Consider the following 22649-nt stretch of genomic DNA (forward strand, 5'->3'; position numbering starts at 1 on the left):
CAATTTCTCCTTGAGTCTCGTTCTAATTGGATTCTCCCGGAGAACTCTTTCTCTCTCAATCCGAATGACCTTGGCTAAGGATTTGTATGAGCAAGAATACACAGGATATTCCTCTCATGATACCGAGAGCAGATGATCCTCTAACGACACTTAATAGCCCTCGTAAGGTTGGCTGTCACTCCCAATAACCGATTGTATTAGATTTGAAACTTCTAAACATATAAGTATGATATCAAACAGTGGAGTACTCATACAGGACATCATTGGTATCTCAAGTCTAAGGACCAAATGCACTATCGGGACTACGAAATCGCTATTTGACAATAAGGCATCAACCATTCAGTATTCCATGAGTGAATCAATCAGTGAACTCATTCTCCAATGAGCACCTGCATTATATCTTTAATGTCCCCACATGAGCAGCTATGAGACCAGCTGCCTCCATCATATGGACGGGTATACAGTACACCAATCTATCCAGTTATCTCGATGTTCCACTCGAGTAACCTATGACTAGGATTATTTAAGAACTATGTTTAAAGGCGAATCGGTCTCATTATCATGATATCATCACGATCCGATTTTCATTACACAAATCTACGGACATCACAATATATATGCATATATGCAACAAGCAATATAAAGTGATAAAAATGCCAAAATATAATAAACAAAAAGAATACTTATCATGTCACATGTGCAATCACTCACATGATTCGCTTTCAGAGCACCTATGACTAGCAATCTCCCACTTGACCTAAAGTCAATTACCTATTGTCTGATCTCCATCAGACCCCTATGACGCTCAAGGACAATATGAGACAACGACTTTGTCAGTAGATCTATGATGTTATCCTCGGATGGAACTCTTTCCACTATTATATCTCCTCAGGCCACGATCTCTCTAATAAGCTGGAACCTTCTCATAACACTTCTGATGAGACCCAGGTTCCCTCATTTGAGCAATTGCCCCCATAGTTGTCATAATATAAGGGAATCAGCACCTTGCTATCCAGCATAACTCCTAAAATCTGTGATGAACTTATTCATCCATACTCCCTCCTTTGCTGCCTTTGTTACAACAATGTACTCTACCTTTATGGTCTAGTTAGTAGTAGTATCTTGCTTGAAACTCTTCCAACATACTGCTCCTATATTCAGGGTGAACATATACCCCGAATTAGACTTACCATCCTTCAACCCTGAGGCTACTACCTCCATATACCAGTAAAAGATTCTTAGTCCTTCTCAAGTACTTAAAGGATACACTTTATTGCTTTCTAATACTCTTAGCCTAGATCTACCTTATACCTGCTCGTGACACTCAGAGCATGCATTATATTAGGCCTGATACATAGCATGACATACATGATAGACTCTATCGTTGAGGCATATGGTGTCTTTGTTAGTCATAGGTGCCCAACAAACCAATCACGTGAGTGATAACACGTGTGACTTGACATAGAATCTTTTTGCTTATTATATTTTAGCATTTATCACTTTATATTTACTATTGCATATATGCATGTATATATTGTAATGTCCTTGGATCTATGCAATGAGAATCGGATCGTGATGAGATCACGATAATGAGATTGATTCTCCTTTAAACACATATCCTAAATAATCCTGGTTATAGGTTACTCGAGAGAGACATCAAGATAACTAGATAGACTGGTGTGCTGTATACCTGTCCATATGATAGATGTAGCTGATCTCATAGCTGCTCGTGTGGGGACACTAGGGATATAGTACAGGTGCTCATTAGAGAATTAGTTCACTGATTAATCCGCTTATAGAATGTTGGATGGTTGATGATGCCTTATTGTCAAACAACGATTCTGTAGTCCCAGTGGTGTATCTGGTCCTTAGACTTGAGACACTAAGGATGTCCTGTTTGAGTGCTCCACTCTTTGATTTCGGAGTTATAGGTTTGGGTGTCCCAGATCTAGTACAACCGGTCATCTGGAGTGGCAATCAACCTTACAAGGGTTATTGAGTGTCGATAGAGGATCATCCACTCTCAATGTCATGAGAGAAATATCCCATGTGCTCTTGCTCAAACAAATCCCTCATCTTATTTGATCACTTGGACGAGATCCAATAAAAGCCCATGAGAGATTATTGGATAGAGATCCACTAATATAAGAGGCTTGGGTAGTTGGATGAAGATCCAATACCCAATATGAGAGGATCCATTATGGTTAAGTTGATAGGGGACCTCTATAAAAATGAGGGATTCAATGGTTCATAGGCTATAGCTTTTGCTTGCCTCTCCTATTCTCCTCCCCCTCTCTACCTCAGAGCAGGCCTGGAGTTTTAAGGAGTGTTGTCGCAGCCCTGCTATGTGGATCACCATTGGAGAGGAGGGCGCTTGACCTCCTTCACCCTCTCTTAGAGATCTACAAGGAAACAGGGATATACGATCTCCCTAGGTAACACAATATATTCTATACGCAGTTTTAAGTTTTGCGAATTTTTACGCACCAATCTTCGCACGATGATAAACATCTCTTTGGGAATAGGGGATTTTTAATTTTGTTCTTCTGTTGCGCATGTGATGTCGCTCCCAAAGATTTCCCAATAGTGGTATCAGAGCTAGGTTGTTCGTGCGATAGATTGGTTTTGAACTACGTGTATTATGTTTTGGAGAAACTTTTGACATCAAAATAGTTGATGCAAAAGTGAGGAAGGGCAGCAACAGTTACTACCCTCAATCTACGTGTGTGCAGTCGCCTACAGCGACATCCGCAACCAGGTAGCACATGCGCAAGCGCTATGCTTGCAGCAACCGACCGACGACCTGCTTGCAGCAGGCTTTCGGCCAGCGGGCAGAGGCGCCGCGGGGCAACGACACTTGCAGCCGCTACTCCCGCGGGCAAAACCCCCTGCAGGGGCGACTGCCCAGCAAGGCAGCACCGCCTGCGAGCGCTACCCCGCGGGCAGAACCGCCTGTCGAGGTGGCGACGCCCACTTGCAGGGGCGGCGTCGCCCGCGAGCGAGTCACTCGCAGGTAGAGGCAGCGCCCCAGTACCCGCCGCACAGGCCACCGCCGACAGGGTGGCGACGACGGCGACATTAGTAGGGGAGAGGGAGGGCTTTAGGGTTTTGGGCAAAATGATAGTTTTGCCCTTGTGAATTTGAGAAATTCTAGTTCTATCCTTTTATCCAAATTATGAAAATGCCCCTAAGAATTCAAAAAATTCCCTACATATCCTTGATTTAAAAAAATATTAATTAATTAAAATATTTAATTAATTATTAATTTATTATTATCTAGTAGTCCTACATGATGATGATTTATACATGTGATGTATGATGTGTGGACGGATGATTATAGACCGTGTGATGTGTGTACTTGTGATTATTATTATTGGGGCATATGAGCCTCCATTTTATTTCTTATTTATTGTCGGGCCTGTGTGCTTATGATTAAGTGGTAATCACACGAGGAGGTACAGTAGGAGCTTAGAAGCGATAGCGAGACCCATGAGACTGACGATCGTGAAGCATAGAGATGCATCGAGATGTCGATGGAACCGACGAGGACGAGATGGACGATCATAGGGCATAGAGATGCACTACTGCATACATAGATCTTGATGTGAGTGATTCGGCCCACTAGCTTGAGCCTAATCATATTAGGCTATGGTCCATGATCATCTGGTGTGATTGCTCATGTGGTGTGTAATTACTTATACACCTACTAGATATGTATATATATATTTGCATACGATGTAGATATATATTAAATATGTATATGTGTGATATGTCATATTTGGAGACCAAATCATAGAAACTCCTCTCTCGATAATATTAAGTCGGTAAACGTGAGGCAATTAGATTGACTCATGTGGCCTTCCATTGTTATAGGCAAGGACCAATTCCCGGTGTAGGTTGAGTTGGTCGAGTCTCTCGAGGCTCACATACATCGCGATTCGCTATCTTGCCTATGACATAGAGATGTCACCGGTGACCTCAGGACATGGTATGCTTGGTCGAGTCCCTCGAGGGAATATCATTGAATCAGACTCATCTTGTAACGATGGTGTTGACTTAACTGAACATCATAGTTGGTCGAGTCCGTCAAGACCATGGTGATTCAGAGACCGAACAGGACGGGAATCACAAGGAGTTGTGATCGATAAGAGTTGTCTACCTTTCGGGCTTAGCGTGATTGGTCGAGTCCCACGAGATTACACTAAGATGCTGATTGGATCCTGATCCCCACTAGAAGTCTATCGGAGACTTTTGTTTCATGTGCTAAGGGTGTTGCGTGACTCGCTAGTAAAATAGTGGGAGCATTTTAAGATAGAAGTTCATATCTTGATTATTTTTTTTATATAAAATCTGCATGTTATTTATTTCTACTGCATCTTTATTTTAGAAAATGTCGCTTTCAAATCCCTTACGTGGAATACTTGATGTCAACCGCCTCACTGGTCCAAATTATACGGATTGGCTCCGCAACTTAAGAATTGTTCTCATGACGGAGAAAATTACGTACATCCTTGATACAGTGATGCCTACACCCGAGGATGGGGCAAGCAAGAATGAGATTGCTCGTTATGTGAAGTACATTGATAACTCCACTCTTGCTTAGTGTTGTTACATGGTGGGCTCTATGACTCCTGAGTTACAAAGACAATATAAAAAGATGGATGCCAGATCCATTCTCCTACATATCCGCAAACTGTTTGAGGAATAGGGAATGACTTAGCGATGTGAGATATCCAAGAGCCTCTTCTAAGCTAGGATGACTGAGGGAACATCGATTCATAACCATGTCCTAAAAATGATTGAGTGGATACAGAAACTCACAAGTCTTAGAATGGTCCTAAAGGATAACTTGTGTATGGACATTGTGCTTCAGTCCCTACCAGATTCATTTTCACAATTCATAATGAATTTTAATATTAACAAATTTGAGGTAACTCTCCCGGAGCTCCTCAATATGTTGAGGGAGGCAAAGAGCACTATCAAGAAAGAGAAGCCAATTATCTACACTAGTGAGACCAGAAAGAAAAGGAAAGAAAAAAAATCCCTTAAGAAAGGCAAGGGCAAGGGCAAGGGCAGAACAGGTAAAGGAAATGTTGCTAAGAAAGACCCGGCAAAGGACAAAGGCTAGTGCTTCCACTATGGCAAAGATTGACACAGGAAGAGGAACTACAAAAAGTACCTTGCAGAGAGGGTGAAACAAAAGCTTGGAGAAGCTTCAGGTACATTCATAATCATTCTCCATTTATCAGACTCTTATGATAACACATGAGTATTGGATACCGGTAGTGCTTTTCATATATGTAATTTGTTACAGGTTTTGGCAAAGCCTAAGAGATTGGTGAGACGCGAGATGAACCTAAAGATAGGCAATGAAGCAAAAGTTGCTATAGTAGCTATTGGCGAGGTCGCCCAACATATGCCTGGTGGAGCTATTATTGCATTAGATGCATGTTATTTTGTTCCTTATATTATCAAAAACATTATCTCCATTTCATGTTTGACAATTAGTGGATATAAATTAGTTTTTAAGAATAATAGTTATTTAATATTATTAAATAATGAGATTATCATGAAATGAACTTTGCATAATGGTTTGTTTATGCTATACACTACTCCACATATCATCAATATAAGTGTGTCTAAGAGGAAACGAAAAGAGGTGAACAGTGCATACTTATGACATTGTAGGCTAGGTCACATCAATGAGGGAAGGATTCAAAAGTTGCTAAATGATGGATATCTAGATCCATTCGACTATGAGTCATATGCAACTTGCAAGCCTTGCCTTCATGAAAAACTGACCAACTCTCCATTTAGTGGAACTGGAGAGAGATCCATTGAGCTGTTGGAACTCATACATAGTGATGTATGTGGACCCATGTCAACCATGTCATTGGTGGTTACTCTTACTTCATTACCTTTATTGAATATTTCTCAATGTATGAATTTATGTACTTAATGAAGTATAAGCTCGAGGCCTTTGAGAAATCCAGAGAGTATAAAAATAAAGTGGAGAATCAGACTGGAAAGAGTAACAAGACTATTCGATTAGATCGAGGAGGTGAGTACTTGAGTATAGAGTTTACCTAGTTCCTCAAGGACCATGAGATATTATCCCAATGGATATCTCCTTTTAATGGTGTGTTTGAAAGGAGGAATCATATGCTGTTAGACATGGTACGGTCCATGATGAATTTCGTTGACCTACCCATCTCATTTTGGGGATATACCCTAGAGACCATAGCTTACCTTTTGAACAGAGTTCCAACTAAGTTGGTAGTGTCTACACCATATGAGATATGGAAAGAGAAGAAGCCCGATATTAAGGTTTTTAAGATTTGAGGCTGCCCTGCCCATGTTAAAAGACACAACCCTGATAAGTTGGAATCAAGGACAGAGTGGTTCAAGTTCATGGGATACTCCAAGGAAACTTGTGAGTATTATTTCTATCATCTCGAGGAACACATTATTGGCAGAGACATTGGGAGCATGATAGAGTTGAGCGAGGTTGGAGAACCTAGCTCAAGCACTACCCTACAGCCCAAGTCTATTCATGTACCAAATACACAAGTTCTAACTTTATGTAGGTCCGATAGAGTATCCCATCATCTTAAGAGATATGTGGGACATATTAGAGGATGTTAAGGATATTGATTCTCAAACCAACGATGAGACTATTATGAGTATAGACTCCGGTAAGTGGCAAGAAGCCATGAATTCAGAGATGAATTATATGTACTCCAACAAGGTTTGGAACCTAGTTGATGCGCTTGAGGGTATTGTACCCATCGATTGTAAGTGGATCTTTATGAAAAAGATCGGAGTAAATGGAAATGTAAAGACCTATAAAGCAAGGCTAGTGACTAAGTGGTATTGTCAAAGGTAAAGTGTTGACTATGACAAAACTTTCTCACCCGTAGTAATGCTAAAAATCCATCCAAATTCTATTGCCGATTCTAGCACACTATGATTATGAGATTTGGCAGATGGATCTGAAAACTGCATTCCTTAATGGGAACATCGAGGAGGAGGTGTATATGATACAACCCGAGGGATTCGTGTCCAAAGACTGCCCATATAAGGTGTGCAAGTTGCTTAGATCCATTTATGGACTAAAGAAAGCTTCCCGAAGTTGGAACATAAGATTTGATGAAGCAATCAGATCTTATGACTTCATTAAGAACGAAGAAGAGCCTTGTGTGTACAGGAAGGTAAGTGGGAGTGCTATCACCTTTTTAATGTTATGTGTGGATGGCATCTTGATCATTGGGAATGATGTAGGAATGCTATCCACAGTAAAAACTCGGTTATCTATACACTTCTCCATGAACAACTTAGGGGAAGCATCCTATATCTTGGGGATTCTGATCTATAGAGATAGATCTAAGAGGATGCTTGGCTTGTCCCAATCCAAGTACATAGAAACCATTCTCAAAAGGTTTGGCATGAAAAATTCCAAGAGATGTCTTATACCGATGAGACATGAGATATATATATAAATATATATATGTATGTATATATATATATATATGTATATATATATATATTTGTATATATATATATATTTGTATATATATATGTATTTGTATATACATATATATATATATATATATATGTATATATATACATATATATATACATATGTAGATATATACATATATATATATATATTTGTATATATGTATATATATATATACATATACATATACATATATATACATATATGTCAGATATGTTCAAATAATTGGATTCCCTTATATTGTTTGGGGATTACGGTGTAGTATCCTAGCGTCCGCAGTCGATGATTCGAGTGAATTATTATGAAGATAATAATTCACTGAGCCAAAAAGAGTTCTGACAGGTATGACTCACAACCAGCTCGATATTAGGCTCAGAGGGTCACACACATATGATAGGTGTTGCGACGAGTTGAGGTTTAGATATGAGATATCCGTTAGAGCCCCTATCTTATTGGATATCCAATAAGCCTATGAATTATTGGATCAAATGGATGAGATCTAATAAGAGCTAATAAGAGATTATTGAGTAGAGACCCATTAATCTAAGTGACTTGGGTAATTGTACGGAGATCTAGTACCTAATAGAGTATGATCCATTAGGGTTAACTGTGGGCATCTATAAATAGGAGGGAACTAAAGGCCCAAAGGTTGAGGCTTCTTAGGTAGTTAGATCACCTCTAGAGAGGAGGACGCTTGATCTCCTTCATCCACTCCTACAGATATGTAGGGATTCAGGGATATACGATCTCCCTAGGTAACACAACTATCTAATACGTGGTTTTTTTTATCGTAGATATTGCACACAAATCTTTGCACGACAACGAATATATTATTAGAAAATATTGGAGATTTTATTTTCTGTTCTTCCGTTGCACATGTAATCTTGTACCTTAGATTTCCCAACAAGACGATGAGCCAAAACTTTAAATTTATATTTAAAATAATATTCATAAATAAAATAAATAATATGAGGAGAATTTACCGGTTCATGCATATTATTTTTGGATATAAACTGATATGCATGAACTAGACTTATTATCCACTTTATTCATCAATAAAGTAGATATTATCTAAAATAATATGCATGAATATTGAATAAATATGTATATCCAAAATTTATTTAAACCGAGTCAGAAAATAAAATGACATGAGAATGCATGAACCTAAAATAGGTACATAAACATAGTAGACAACCAACCATACTATTTCCATTGAAGTAGACAAACCAACCAAGGTGCCAATGGGTGGCAGCGGAAAGGAAGATGAGGAACTATCAAATGTGGCTTGACGTCAATAGAGTTACTTGTCAATAATTAGATAGATGTAGCTAAAATAGGCAGCCGGTGGTGTCATGTCATCATCCTCTCCTAAAAAGCTCCTTCTCATTAAATAAATTGATTGCAATTTAGAGGGACTAACTTTCATTTCTCACAATAAGAAAAAAATATATATATTTTAAATCTGTGGTTGCTACAAAATAAAATATCATGAGCAAATTCCACTAATTCCATACTATAAAAATCGGTAATTATCGTCAGAAGATCCTATCCAATCCAATCTGTCGACATTACTCCATCCTTTTTATCTAGTTGATCGATGTCCTTCCTATCTCGAAAGGCACAGGTTGAAGCTCTTTTCTTGGTGCTAGCTAGCACTCTCTTGTGCCACAGAAGATGGACCCAACCAAGGAGAAAAGAAAAGAAATGGCCTTTCCAACTTGGTTCCATCCATCTCTGTGCTATTTTTCTCTTTGATCTTTCTTTCACCAACTCAGTATCAATATTGATATCAGCCTCTTTGCTTGCTTGGTATCAGTTAAGAGTAGCAGGATTGAACTTTCTGGCAAGTTAGTCGATTTCTTGTGATGATAGTTTTCGTCTTTTTGAACATAAATAAAATAAAAACATCCTTGCGAGAACGAAGCAAAAGTCTGTTTCTACAAAAGAATTATCTTTTCTTTTCGTACAAGTCTCGTTCAAATAGTGATGCGATGATTTCTTCTTCTTCTTCTTCTTCTTCTTCTTCTTCTTCTTCCTGCTTGGAGTCCATCGTCAAAGCACCTCATTTACCACATTGAAATACTAACAATCCCATATCCTCTACGGACTCGTTTTTTCATCCCTAATAGTGAGAATTTATGATTCACCTGTTCCCATCATATGTTGTTGTTGTTGTCGTCGTCACCAACAACCTCTCTCTCTTCCGAAAAATAACTTTCCAAAGAGACATTACCTAAGGAAAAAATCTAACAAAGGAAAAAATTATGGTGGCTATGCGCATTCTCTTCACCGAGGATGATGTTATCGAAGCCATGCTTCTCGGATAGGACATGACTGAGACTTGTACGAGAGGTGATAGAGGAAGCGCATCCACTTCGATGCCATGTCCTCCTTTGATGAAGGGAATGCTAGTGGCTATCATGTCTTTTCCTTTGCTGAGGCAGAAAAGAAGGTCAAGGGAAACTCTTGAACAAATATCCTCGATGTACATTCAATTTTTTACATCTCCTTCGGAAAGAGAATGGACGATCAAAAGTAGAAGATTCACCTCACCAATGGGGTTGTAGGAGGCTTGAGGATTCCACTTCTATGTTAGAGTTTTCTTCATCATTCCTTTCATAAAACTAATGATATGATCTGCAGTAGCTTGGGCAATCTCGAGATTCATTTCAGTACTTGAGAGAAGGGTCCAAGTTGTTGTGACAATCCAAGCTACACAAGATATCTCCACACCAAATTTAGATTAGATGATGAGCTAGAGTCAATATCGCCAAAAGAAAAAGAAGAAACATCTACCATTCCAACACATTTAATTAGCTGTAACATCTAGCATCTGACGAGATACAAAGCCTTTTCATGTTGTCTTTCTCTATGCCCACTGAAAAGTAGCTACAGCACATAATAATACATTTCTAACATCACATAAAATTGTATCAACAAATTTGCACTTAGAATTCTCTCCAACCTTTCTATGCCAAGTCAGCCTAACTTTTCCCCGGGGGGTCACCTTCCAAGAACATGCCAAAGGAAATGTGCCATTGCTAATATACTCAACCCAAGTATTTTTGTCCTTTGCTTCGGCCACTACTACTGTGTCGCCACCTTTCAATAATTGATGCAATTAACATTAATCAAGTCCTAATGATGATAAATTGTAGGTAGAACAAAGTCAAACGTGATCACTACTAACGTTCCGACATCAACCAAATGAGATATATGTCTGTTGCATGCACCCTTTTTGGTGCAATAGCTTTGCTGCTCCATCGAGCATGCAATTTTTAACACACGGTGGGTGGGTACGATAGATTACTACTCCGTCGAGCATGCAATTTTTAACACAACCTTACTTTATGTGCATGTAATTTTTAACACAACCTTACTTTATGTGCTCGTAAGGAACCCATTAGTTCATCAAATGAAAATATTGATAAATCTTTTGACTCCTTAGCAAAAACATGATCATTCACTTCTCGTTACGTTAATATCCACCATCATTCCCTTCATTGGAGATGACACCTCAATTGCGGCAACAACATGATCGTTCTCTTCAATAATATCAAAGCGGATGCGCTTCTCGTCGACGCTGCGTGACACACCATGGTGGCTCTGCCACCTCTCATACAAGTCCCATAGCTTCTCCTCCAACGCGGTGTCATCCCCAACAAAGGGAATGATGGTGGATATTAATGCAACGAAAAGGGAATGATCATGTTGTTACCATAATTGAGGAGTCAAAAGATTGAGGAGTCAAAAGATTTATTAATCGAGGAGTCAAAATATTTACCACAATTGGGTACATGACTCACAATTTTGACAAGAGCACTCGAGATCTAACAGGATTGAACATATTATATGAGCCTGAGTGGTTCACCGACGCCTCCTTTAACCAACACAACACTTAAAACAAATGATCTAGTGATGTTCCTGTCGCCAATTAAGCTTTGTAGAAGTGGCACAGAGCTTTTTGGTGAGGCCTCATCACCAAACTGCACATCTTTGACTTGACCGTGCTGTGTATCCATTCGATATCCACCAAAATGGATTAAAATCCCATCATCCTCCTGATCATTATAGGTTGCTGCAATTTGAGATGAATAAGCTAATGATGATAAGGAGATGTCTGGTCCTGATTGGCTATGTGGCTCTCCCAAAATGCAGTAGAATCTAGGACTGTAGGGGCATACAAAAAGCACTGAGTAATGCAGACACAAGCTAATTAGCACAAGGGTTATCTGTGTTCTTATAGAATAATATCAGTTTGTATATATTATATCAAGAGAGAACAACAGTATAGGTGAAAAACTACACTGATTGGATTGGCACAAAGGAAACATACTGTTATGGTAAATTTTCATAAGATTCAGATAGATAGATAGATAGATAGATAGAGAGAGAGAGAGAGAGAGAGAGAGAGAGAGAGAGAGAGAGAGAGAGAGAGAGAGAGAGAGAGAGAGAGAGAGAGAGAGGATGGTGAAGGATTCATGCTGCTGTGATCTACAACACAAAGTACTAGTTGTTTGAGCAGGAAAAGTATGGGCTTCCTGCTTTCTGATACATTGCTTGAATCCATTATTCCTTCTCTAGCTTAACCTTCCCTTTAATTCTCAAAATTGTCTGCTAGTTTGTGTTCATTGCTTCTTCCCCTTGGGACTCTCATTCTTGAGGGGATGGAAGCAAGCCAGCAGAATGCAGTGGGAGAAGGAAACAAAGGAAGGTTCAGGAGCATATGTGTTTTCTGCGGGAGCAAGCACGGAAACAGGACTTCCTTCAGTGAAGCAGCTCTTGACCTTGGAAAGCAACTGGTGAGGAATCAATCCAAGTTTCAACTCTTCTTAAGACACCACCAAGAACATGAGATGAGACAACTAGGAGAAGCATATGTACTTAATTTCTCTTTTCAGGATGACACTGAGAATATTCTTTCTGTTACATCATCACAAGGTAAATATCATAAATGTAGTTTAGCAAAACTGAAATCCAGAGAGCTTGATAAATGAAGCCGCAATCATATTTTATGATATCAAATTTCCTTTTATTTCAGCTGCCAATATGCTAGCCAATATACCTTCATGTACCAGTATCATCAAATAAAATATTAAAATTTCAAAAGACAGTATTGTACTAGATGAGCTATGACTTTCGATATCAGCATTTAATTGGAACAAAAAAATTATCACAGTACATAAATCTCCAACAAATATTTAAATCCTTGCATGAACACAGACCAAGATATTATACTTCATGTTGGTATAAATTCAATTATACAATTTTATGAGGTACATTTGTAAAAAGAAAAATCCTATCAATATGAAGTAGACAACTGTATGGGAACATTTCATAATTCAGTTTCGAGTTTTCTTTATACCATATCCAGAACTCATTATCTCCTTTATTCCTGTGGTAGTATTTCAATCCTATCTCGAATGAAGTATTTTCACTTAACCCGACTCTTTCCTCGGGTTGAGTTCCTTCATAACAGATGGGTCAGGTGAATATCATTATGTACCTTTATGTCATAGTTCAGGGATCGATATGATTTGATCTTGTGCCGAGAGTGTAAGATTGTCCACGTGGATTCTTAAGCAAGGAGGAAAGAGGAACGAGGTTGGGTTGGGAGATTGGCTCTTAAGCCTCTGTTGTGTCTTTGTGATCGACTCAAGGTGGGACTTGAGTCATCCTGCCTATGTCACGTTTTTGCACGATTGGTCGATGTCGAGAGAGGAGGGATTCCCGACTCGACCCCTTCGATATTTAAGTTAACAAGTGGTTTCTGTGTTGTAAAGGGTTCAATCCCTTTTCCTAGACTAGAGAGTTGGCTTTTATACCTATGTAGCCGACCCAAAAGTGCACGGGTCGTTAATGCCCGTCGTTGTCTTTATTCGGTGCAGTCGCGTGAGCGACCAACCCGTATATTCCTGAGGGCGCGAGTCAACCTATGCAGACTTCTGTCATGCGATACTGACCTGTACGACCTGGATGCGCGGAGTCGATTGTCCGCCGTGTGCCAAGTCAGCCATTCTCTCCTTCGACCGATCATCGGGTTATACCACATTAGCTCTTAGGTGATTGCCAATTGGTGGTGAAAGCATATTTGGAAATGCTCAAGATGCAATCGCCTAAAATAGACCCAGAAATCTGAGATCTTCTGATGTTAATTGTCGACTAATTTGTCCATCTTCCTTTAATGATTATGTTATTAATAATTTATAAATTATCTATGGATTTGGTAATTTGTTGTGATAAGTCTAGGAAGAACATCGATCAATTGGACAGAGGACAGAATAATGTTGACAGATTGGATATATATATATATATATATATATATATATATATATATATATATATATATATATATATATATATATATATATATTATGTTTATCAATCATATAATCTGTCTGTGGATGTTTATATGAGATGGATGTTGAGAGTACAGCGTAATTGATGAATGATTGTAGCTCTTGTTTAATGAATGATATTTTTTTTTCTGATGATAATTTCCGGTTTCTATTTTCTGGAATTACTGGAATTATGCATGATGTTTTTTTTTTTGGTAACCAATGATCGGGTTGGGTTCGATTTTAACGGATCGGGTCAAACATTATCAAATCTATGAGCGAGTATAATTAAAGTATTTTCACCAAATAAATCTAATTTTTTTAGGACTAATAGTATATCATTATGAGATATTTAGTATTATTTTTTTATTTTTATGATTTTAGGATAAATAAATTTTTAAAGAGTATTTTTGGATTAAATTGGTGATCAAATATAACCCGTTAAAATTTTATCAAATATATCCAAACTTCTTAAACTAAGATGATGAGATGAAAATATATTTAGTATTATTTTTTTAATTTTTATATGAATTTAGAGTGATTAATTTTTAAAATAAAAGTTTTTTGGAATAAATCTTTGATCGAGTATAATTCAAACTTCTAATGAACTAGTAAGATGAGATGATGATATATTTAGCATCACTTTTTTAATATTTATATGAATTTAGAATGAATAATTTTTAAAATAAAAATATTTTGATATAAATCTATAATCGAGTGACAAACAAAAAGAAATGTGCAAGTATGATCATAAATATGTAATAATTACAGATGACAAGAATTACGATCATGGATGTAGTAGAAAGGTAAGTCATAAGAATTGTGATCACAGATACATCCAAGAAGTTTGCCAAAATTTAGAACCATAGTCAACAAGAAACCATAATATCAATCGATAATAAATAAGAAATCAGAATATGGTTCTTACAATATTGTTTGGTGCTCAATCCAAACAACTACACCATCAGATTATGCCACGGAAAGCGCAACATCCTAGGTTTTTACAAGATCAAAATAAATACCAATGGTACGAAGCACACACAACAATGAGCATTGAGATGTAGAATCTGATCACACGGAACAGAAGATACCAAGTGTTAGATGATACAAACTCACTTACAAAGACAATAACACACATATATGATAACAAGTTTGCCCTAATCCCAAGTGATGCAAGGTCTCACAACTGTCAGAACCATCACAGCTTCTTTCTCTTCTTAATCCAAAAATTATTCTTACAGACTCTGATATCAACTAACTAACATTGATTGAAATTACACTAATTCTCAACCACATATGCACTGCAACTGTCACGGGGTAATCAACTTCTTTGCAGCTGATTGGGATTAATTTAATCAGCTTTACAGTATAACACTGAAGACAACCAAGTTCATAATATATATCTAACAACTCCAGAATCACGGAGCGAGGGCAATAGTGAGCTTCTCTCAAGGTCACAGAGCAACGGAATGAAGTCACCATACAGCTGGAACAAACAAAATTTTCACGTCCTCGTGATAGTCTAAACCCTGTCAAACAACAATATACGAATCAAATGAAGCACATGAATGAGCATTATAATTGTTGCATTTAATCCAGAAATCTGCATAGTCACACATGTTATATTTTGCACATCAAAATAATTAATGTAAAAAAAGAGATTACCTGAAAGGTATTGCACCACCATAAAAATGATCAACAAGGCAATGTCATATTTTCATAAAAATAGGACGACCATGTTTAACCATAATCACTTGCCCTCCAACCTGACCTCGTTCCTCCTTGTCTAAGAATCCATATGGATTGAAATGCCAACTTAAGGGATTTGGGCCCGTGCAGGTCTCGAACTTGCAACCTTTGCGTAATTAGCTCAATACTTTAAACAAGTAAGCTAACAAGCCACATATGAGTTTTAAATTGTAAAAACAATTAATTTATAGGATTTGACCCATGTAGGTCTCAGACCTGTGACCTGTGCATTATTAGAATGACGTTCTAACTAAATGAACAAATAGGCCACCTACAAGTTTTAAATCTGTGACAAAGATGTTCTAACCAACTAAGCTAATAGGTCGGTCAAAAAATTATTATGATGTTGAATCTTTTATAGTTCTACAAAAAAAAATTATATAAACCCCTTAAATAAATTATTAAAAAATATAATAATCATGATTTTTAGATTTGAGGTTTGTTACCATTAATTTTGATTCTTTTTTAAGAAATGATTAAAATTATATTAATGATAGGTGAGTCCCACGATGTCCATTTGATCTTGTAAAAGAAAAAATAATTAATGAGATTTGACCCATGTAGGTTAGACCTTCGCGTTACTAGCTCAACACTCTAAACAACTAAGTTAATAGGCCACCTATAAGTCTCAAATTTGTGACCAAGATGTTCTAAACAAATGAGCTAATAGGTCGACAAAAAGATTACTACGATATCGAATCTTTTATAATTTTACAAAAAATAAAAAATAAAATCCTCAAATAAATTATTAAAATATAATAATCATGGATTTTAGATTCGAGATTTGTTATCATTAATTTTGATTCTTTTTAAGAAATGACTAAAATTGTATTAATGATGGGTGATTTGCACGATATCAATTTGGTATTGTAAAAGATAAATAATTCATGGGATTTGGCCCATGCAAGTATCAAACCTATGACCTTTGAGTTATTAGCACGATGATCTAACCAACTAAACTAATAGGTCGGCCAAAAGATTACTATGATGTCGGGTGAGTCCTACGATATTAGCACAAACCTTTGTATTATTAGCAAAACGTTCTAACCAATTGAGCTAATAGGCTACCTACATGTCTCAAATCTATGATGAAGATGCTCTAACCAACTGAGCTAATAGGTCATCTAAAATATTATAGTTTTTAGATTTGAGGTTTTATAGTTTTATAAAAAAATTATATAAAATCCTTAAATAAATTATTAAAAAATATAATAATCATGGTTTTTAGATTTGAGGTTTGTTATCATTAATTTTGATTGTTTTCTAAAAAATGACTAAAAATGTATTAATGATGGGTAAGTCCTATGATGCTCATCTGGTCTTGTAAAAGAAAAAATAATTAATAATATTTAACCATCTACATGTCTCAAATCTACGACAAAGATGCTCTAACCAACTGAGCTAATAGGTTAGCTAAAAGATTATAGTTTTTAAATTTGAGGTTTTATAGTTTTATAAAAAATTATATAAAACCCTTAAATAAATTATTAAAAATATAATAATCATGGTTTTAAGATTTGAGGTTTGTTACCATTAATTTTGATTCATTTGGTCTTGTAAAAGAAAAAATAATTAATAATATTTAGCCCATGTTGGTCTTGAACTTATGACCTTCACATTAATAACTTAACACTCTAAATAACTAAGCTAACATGACAATTACAAATCTTAAATTTGTGACCTAGATACTATAACCAACTAAGCTAATAGGTATGTCAAAAGATTATTATGATGTCGAATCTTTTATAGTTTTATTAAAAAAATATAAACCCTTTAAATAAATTATTAAAAATATAATAATCATGGTTTTTAGATTTGAGGTTTGTTACCATTAATTTTGATTTCTTTTAAAGAAATGATTAAAATTGTATTAATGATGGGTGAGTCCCACGATGTCTATTTGATCTTGTAAAAGAAAAAATAATTAATAGGGTTTCGCTCATGTAGGTTTAGAACGTGTGACCTTCACGTTATTACCTCAACATTCTAAAAAGATAGGTCTATTAGTTTAGTTGGTTAATGCATCGTGCTAATTATGCGAAGGTTTTAGCTTTGAAACCTGCATGGGCCAAATCCCCTGAATTATTTATTTTTTACATACGATGTGGATATTGGGTTTTGCTCATGTAGGCCTATTAGTTTAGTTGGTTAATGCATCGTGCTAATTACACAAAGGTTTTAGCTTTGAAACCTGCATGGGCCAAATCCCTTGAATTATTTATTTTTTACAAGACGAAATGGATATTGTGGGACTCACCCATCATTAATACAATTATAGCCATTGCTTAAAAAGAATCAAAATTAATGGTAACAAACCTCATGTCTAAAAACCATGATTATTATATTTTAGTAATTTATTTATGGGTTTTATGTATTTGTTTTAAATTATAAAAGATTTGACATAATAGTAATCTTTTGGCCGACCTATTAGCTCATTTGGTTAAAGCATCTTGATCACAAATTTAAGACTTGTAGGTGGCCTATTAGCTTAGTTGTTTAGAGTTTTGAGCTAATAACATGAAGGTCGTAAGTTTGAGACCTACATGGGCCAAATCATGTTAATTATTTTTTCTTTTACAAGACCAAATGGACATCGTGGGACTCACCTATCATGAATACAATTTTAGTCAATTCTTAAAAAATAATAAAAATTAATGGTAACAAACCTCAAATCTAAAAATGATCATTATTATATTTGTAATAATTTATTTAAGAGGTTTATATAATTTTTTTTGTAGAAATATAAAAGATTAAGCATTATAATAATTTTTTGGTCGACCTATTAGCTCAGTTTGTTATAGCATCTTTGTCACAGATTTAAAAATTATAGGTCGCCTATTAGCTCATTTAATTAGAGCATCGTACTAATGCGAAAGTCTCAGGTTTGGGATATGTATAGGTCAAATCCCATAAGTTATTTTTTTTACAAGACCAAATGGACATCGTAGAACTCACCCATCATTAATATAATTTATCATTTCTTAAAAAGAATCAAAATAATGGTAATAAACCTCAAATTTAAAAACCATGATTATTATATTTTAATAAATTATTTAAGGGTTTTATGTAAATTTTTTTGTAAACCTATAAAAGATTCGACATTATAGTAATCTTTTGGCAGACCTAGTAGCTTCGTTGGTCATAGTATCTATGTCATAAATTTAAAACTTGCCAGTGTCATGTTAGCTTAGTTGTTTATAATGTTGAGCTAATAATATGAAGATCGCATGTTTGAGACTTACATGGGCTAAATTTTATTAATTATTTTTTCTTTTATAAGACCAAATGGACATCATGGGACTCACCCTTCATTAATACAATTTTCATCATTTCTTAAAAAAAATAAAAATTAATGGTAACAAATCTCAAATCTAAAAACGATGATTATTATATTTTTAATAATTTATTTAAGAGGTTTATATAATTTTTTTTGTAGAACTATAAAAAATTCAACCTCATAATAATTTTTTGGCCAACCTATTAGCTTAGTTAGTTAGAGCATCTTTGTCACAGATTTAAAACTTGTAGGTGGCCGATTAGCTCAGTTATTTAGAGTATTGTTTTAATAATGCAAATGTCGTAAGTTTAAGACTTGCATGGGCCAAATCCTATAAATTATTTTTTTTATAAGACCAAATGAACGTCATACGACTCACCCATCATTAATATAATTTATTATTTCTTAAAAAGAATCAAAATTAATGGTAACAAACCTCAAATCTAAAAACCACGTTTATTATATTTTAATAATTTATTTAAGGGTTTGATGTAATTTTTTTTGTAAAACTACAAAAGATTCCACTTCATAGTAATCTTTTGGCCAACCTAATAGCTAAGTTGGTTATTCTATCATGGTTATAAATTTGAGACTTGTAGGTGGCTTGTTAGCTTAATTGTTTAAAGTTCTGAGCTGATAATGCGAATGTCATAAGTTCAAGACCTACATGGACCAAATCCTATTAATACTTTTTTCTTTTATAAGACCAAATGGATATCGTAGGACTCACTCATCATTAATATAATTTTAATAAATTCTTAAAAAAGAATCAAAATTAATGGTAACAAATCTCAAATCTAAATACCATGATTATTATATTTTTAATAATTTATTTAAGGGGTTTATATAATTTCTTTTGTAGAACTATAAAAGATTTAACATCGTGCATCTTTATCACATATTTAAAACTTCTAGATTGCTTATTAGCTTAGTTAGTTAGAGCATCATGTTAATAACATGAAGGTTGCAAGTTCAAAACTTGCATGAGCCAAATCCTATAAATTGTTTATTTTTACAAGACCAAATAGACATCATGGGACTCACCCATCATTAATACAATTTTAGTTATTTCTTAAAAAATCAAAATTAATGGTGACAAATATCAAATCTAAAAGCCATGATTAGTATATTTTTAATAATTTATTTAAAGGTTTCATATAATTTTTTTTATAAAACTATAAAAGATTCGATATTATAGTAATCTTTTAATCGACCTATTAGCTCAGTTGGTTACAAAATCTTCGTCGAAAATTTAAGATTTATTGGCTTATTAGTTTAGTTGGTTAGAGCGTTGTGCTAATAACATAAATGTTCTAGGTTCAAAACTTGCATGAGTTAAAATCATGAATTATTTATTTTTTACAAGACCAAATGGATATCATGGGGCTCACCTATCATTAATACAATTTATATCATGGGGCTCACCTATCATTAATTCAAATCGAAAAATCATGATTATTATATTTTAATAATTTATTTATAGGTTTTATATAATTTTTTATTATAAAACTATAAAAAATTCGATATCATAATAATCTTTTTTATTACATGGGGCTCACCTTCATGTTATTAGCTCAGTTGGTTAGAACATCTTGATCACAAATTTGAGATTTGTAAGTTGTGTATTAGCTTAATTGCTTTGAGTCATCAGCTAATAACATGAAGGTCCCAAGTTTGAGACCTACATGAGCCAAATCTTGTTAATTATTTTTTCTTTCACAAGACCAACTGAACATTGTGCAACTCACATATCATTAATATAATTTTAATTATTTCTTAAAAAAGAATCAAAATTAATGGTAATAAACCTCAAATCTAAAAACCATGATTATTATATTTTTAATAATTTGTTTAAAGGGTTTTTTTTTGTAGAACTATAAAAAATTCAACATCAGAAAAATCTTTTGGCCAACCTATTAGCTCTGTTGGTTAGAGCATCTTGGTCAATTTGTACATGAAATTTGTAATATATATGCAATTTTCTTATCAAATCTAAGAATGTGAAAAGATGAGCACCTTTTCCAACTTCCAGTTTGATCACGACTTCCAGAGAATCCTCGTCGAGGAAGATGCCAAAGCTCAATATAGTAATGAATTATGGAATGCTTCATCTGAAGCTGTAGAAAAGCTATTCTTAGAGACTTACCTATCGAGTTAATCTTTAGTCTTATTTATGCTACATTTTGATCAATATAATTCATCGAGCTATATGAGGCTTCATAATATCCATCTCTTTCCCTAATCAAACGCTAATTGCGATTTGGATATGCAACCTCACAGTTCCCATTTCTATAGGACTACACACTCTTCTCCCATATTGGCTTGGAAGCTTCTGCCCGAACCCATTCACATCAAACTACCCGAAGAGGATACCTTTTCGACGTATGCATGCATGCATGCATCGCTTAAGAAGATGCCAATAACAGTTACGTAAAAGTGAGCCTCTCCCATGACCATGCCCTAATCTCCTAACCGCCCAGTCGTCATGCTTCACTCCCAACATCTCTATAGATACCTCCTCCGATCCCTAACCCTACCTCCATCCTGTGTTTGGTTTCTCCTCGTTCACCACCATGAGAAGAGCATTCTTGTTCGCTGCCGTTCTCGTTGCGTTGGCCTTCGCAATGGGCACGAGCATTCCCATCACTGGAGATGACATCGCGTCGGAGGAGAAGCTCTGGGACTTGTACGAGAGGTGGCAGAGCCACCATGGCGTGTCACGCAGCGTCGACGAGAAGCGCATCCGCTTTGATGTTTTTAAAGAGAACGCTAAGTACGTGTTCGCGTCCAACAAGATAGCCAAGCCTTACAAGCTTAGCCTCAACAAGTTCGGCGACATGGCGAGGGAGGAGTTCAAGAGGACGTACGCAGGGACGACGATTCGTCGCCGCAGCACTCTGAGAGGAAGCGCGAGCCTCAAAGGGTACTTCTTATACAAGAACGTCACCGATGTAACTCCTACCGTCAGACTGGAGGCAGAAGGGTGCCGTCACTGCTATCAAAGACCAAGGCAAATGCGGTGAGCTCGAAATATTTTATTTTTTTGTTGATGTGCTCGATCGAAATAACTGAAAATTTAGTATGAATTGTTGCAGGAAGTTGCTGGTGTTAGCATAAAATATGTAATCATGTTATGCGGAAAAACTTTTATACCAAGATTGAAATAAACCTTATCTGATCTACAAGTGCTCCATCGTCGGATTTGAAATATCAATCTGCAAGGATCTGCAAAAGAACTAGATCCTTCTCCTCTCTTTCCATCTTTTCACAGGACCACCTAGATTGATGGATTAGGAGATTAAGGGAGAGGGAGATTGAGAGAAAAGCTTAATCTCTCACTTACTCAAATTGAGAGAAAAACCTTAATCTCTCAATTCACTCAGATACTACTCAGATGCGCACTTGACCCCTAGAGGTCCTATCTATCAAATGTGCACAGATGATATATTTTTAGCCCCTAAGGTCCTGTCTATTTATAGGCGAGAGCAGAGGGTCTAGGATAAGTTATTAGGAGAGTTCCTTCCATCAAGGTTATCTCCTAAAGAATCATACTTTAATATGGATTTCTTTTCTATTGGCCAATAACCATAATCAGAATCCAATAATATCTATAATATATTTTACCTAATTAAATAGGGCCACATAATCTAACATTCTCCCACTTGGCCCAATAATTGGTAAGATACAAAAAGACTTAAAAATTAAAAATAAATAAACAAAATTTATTTAAAAACAATTGACTCAATTGGATTCTGAAATTTTTTTT

Source organism: Musa acuminata, chromosome BXJ2-8 (assembly GCF_036884655.1).
Source record: "Musa acuminata AAA Group cultivar baxijiao chromosome BXJ2-8, Cavendish_Baxijiao_AAA, whole genome shotgun sequence".
NCBI lineage: Eukaryota > Viridiplantae > Streptophyta > Magnoliopsida > Zingiberales > Musaceae > Musa > Musa acuminata.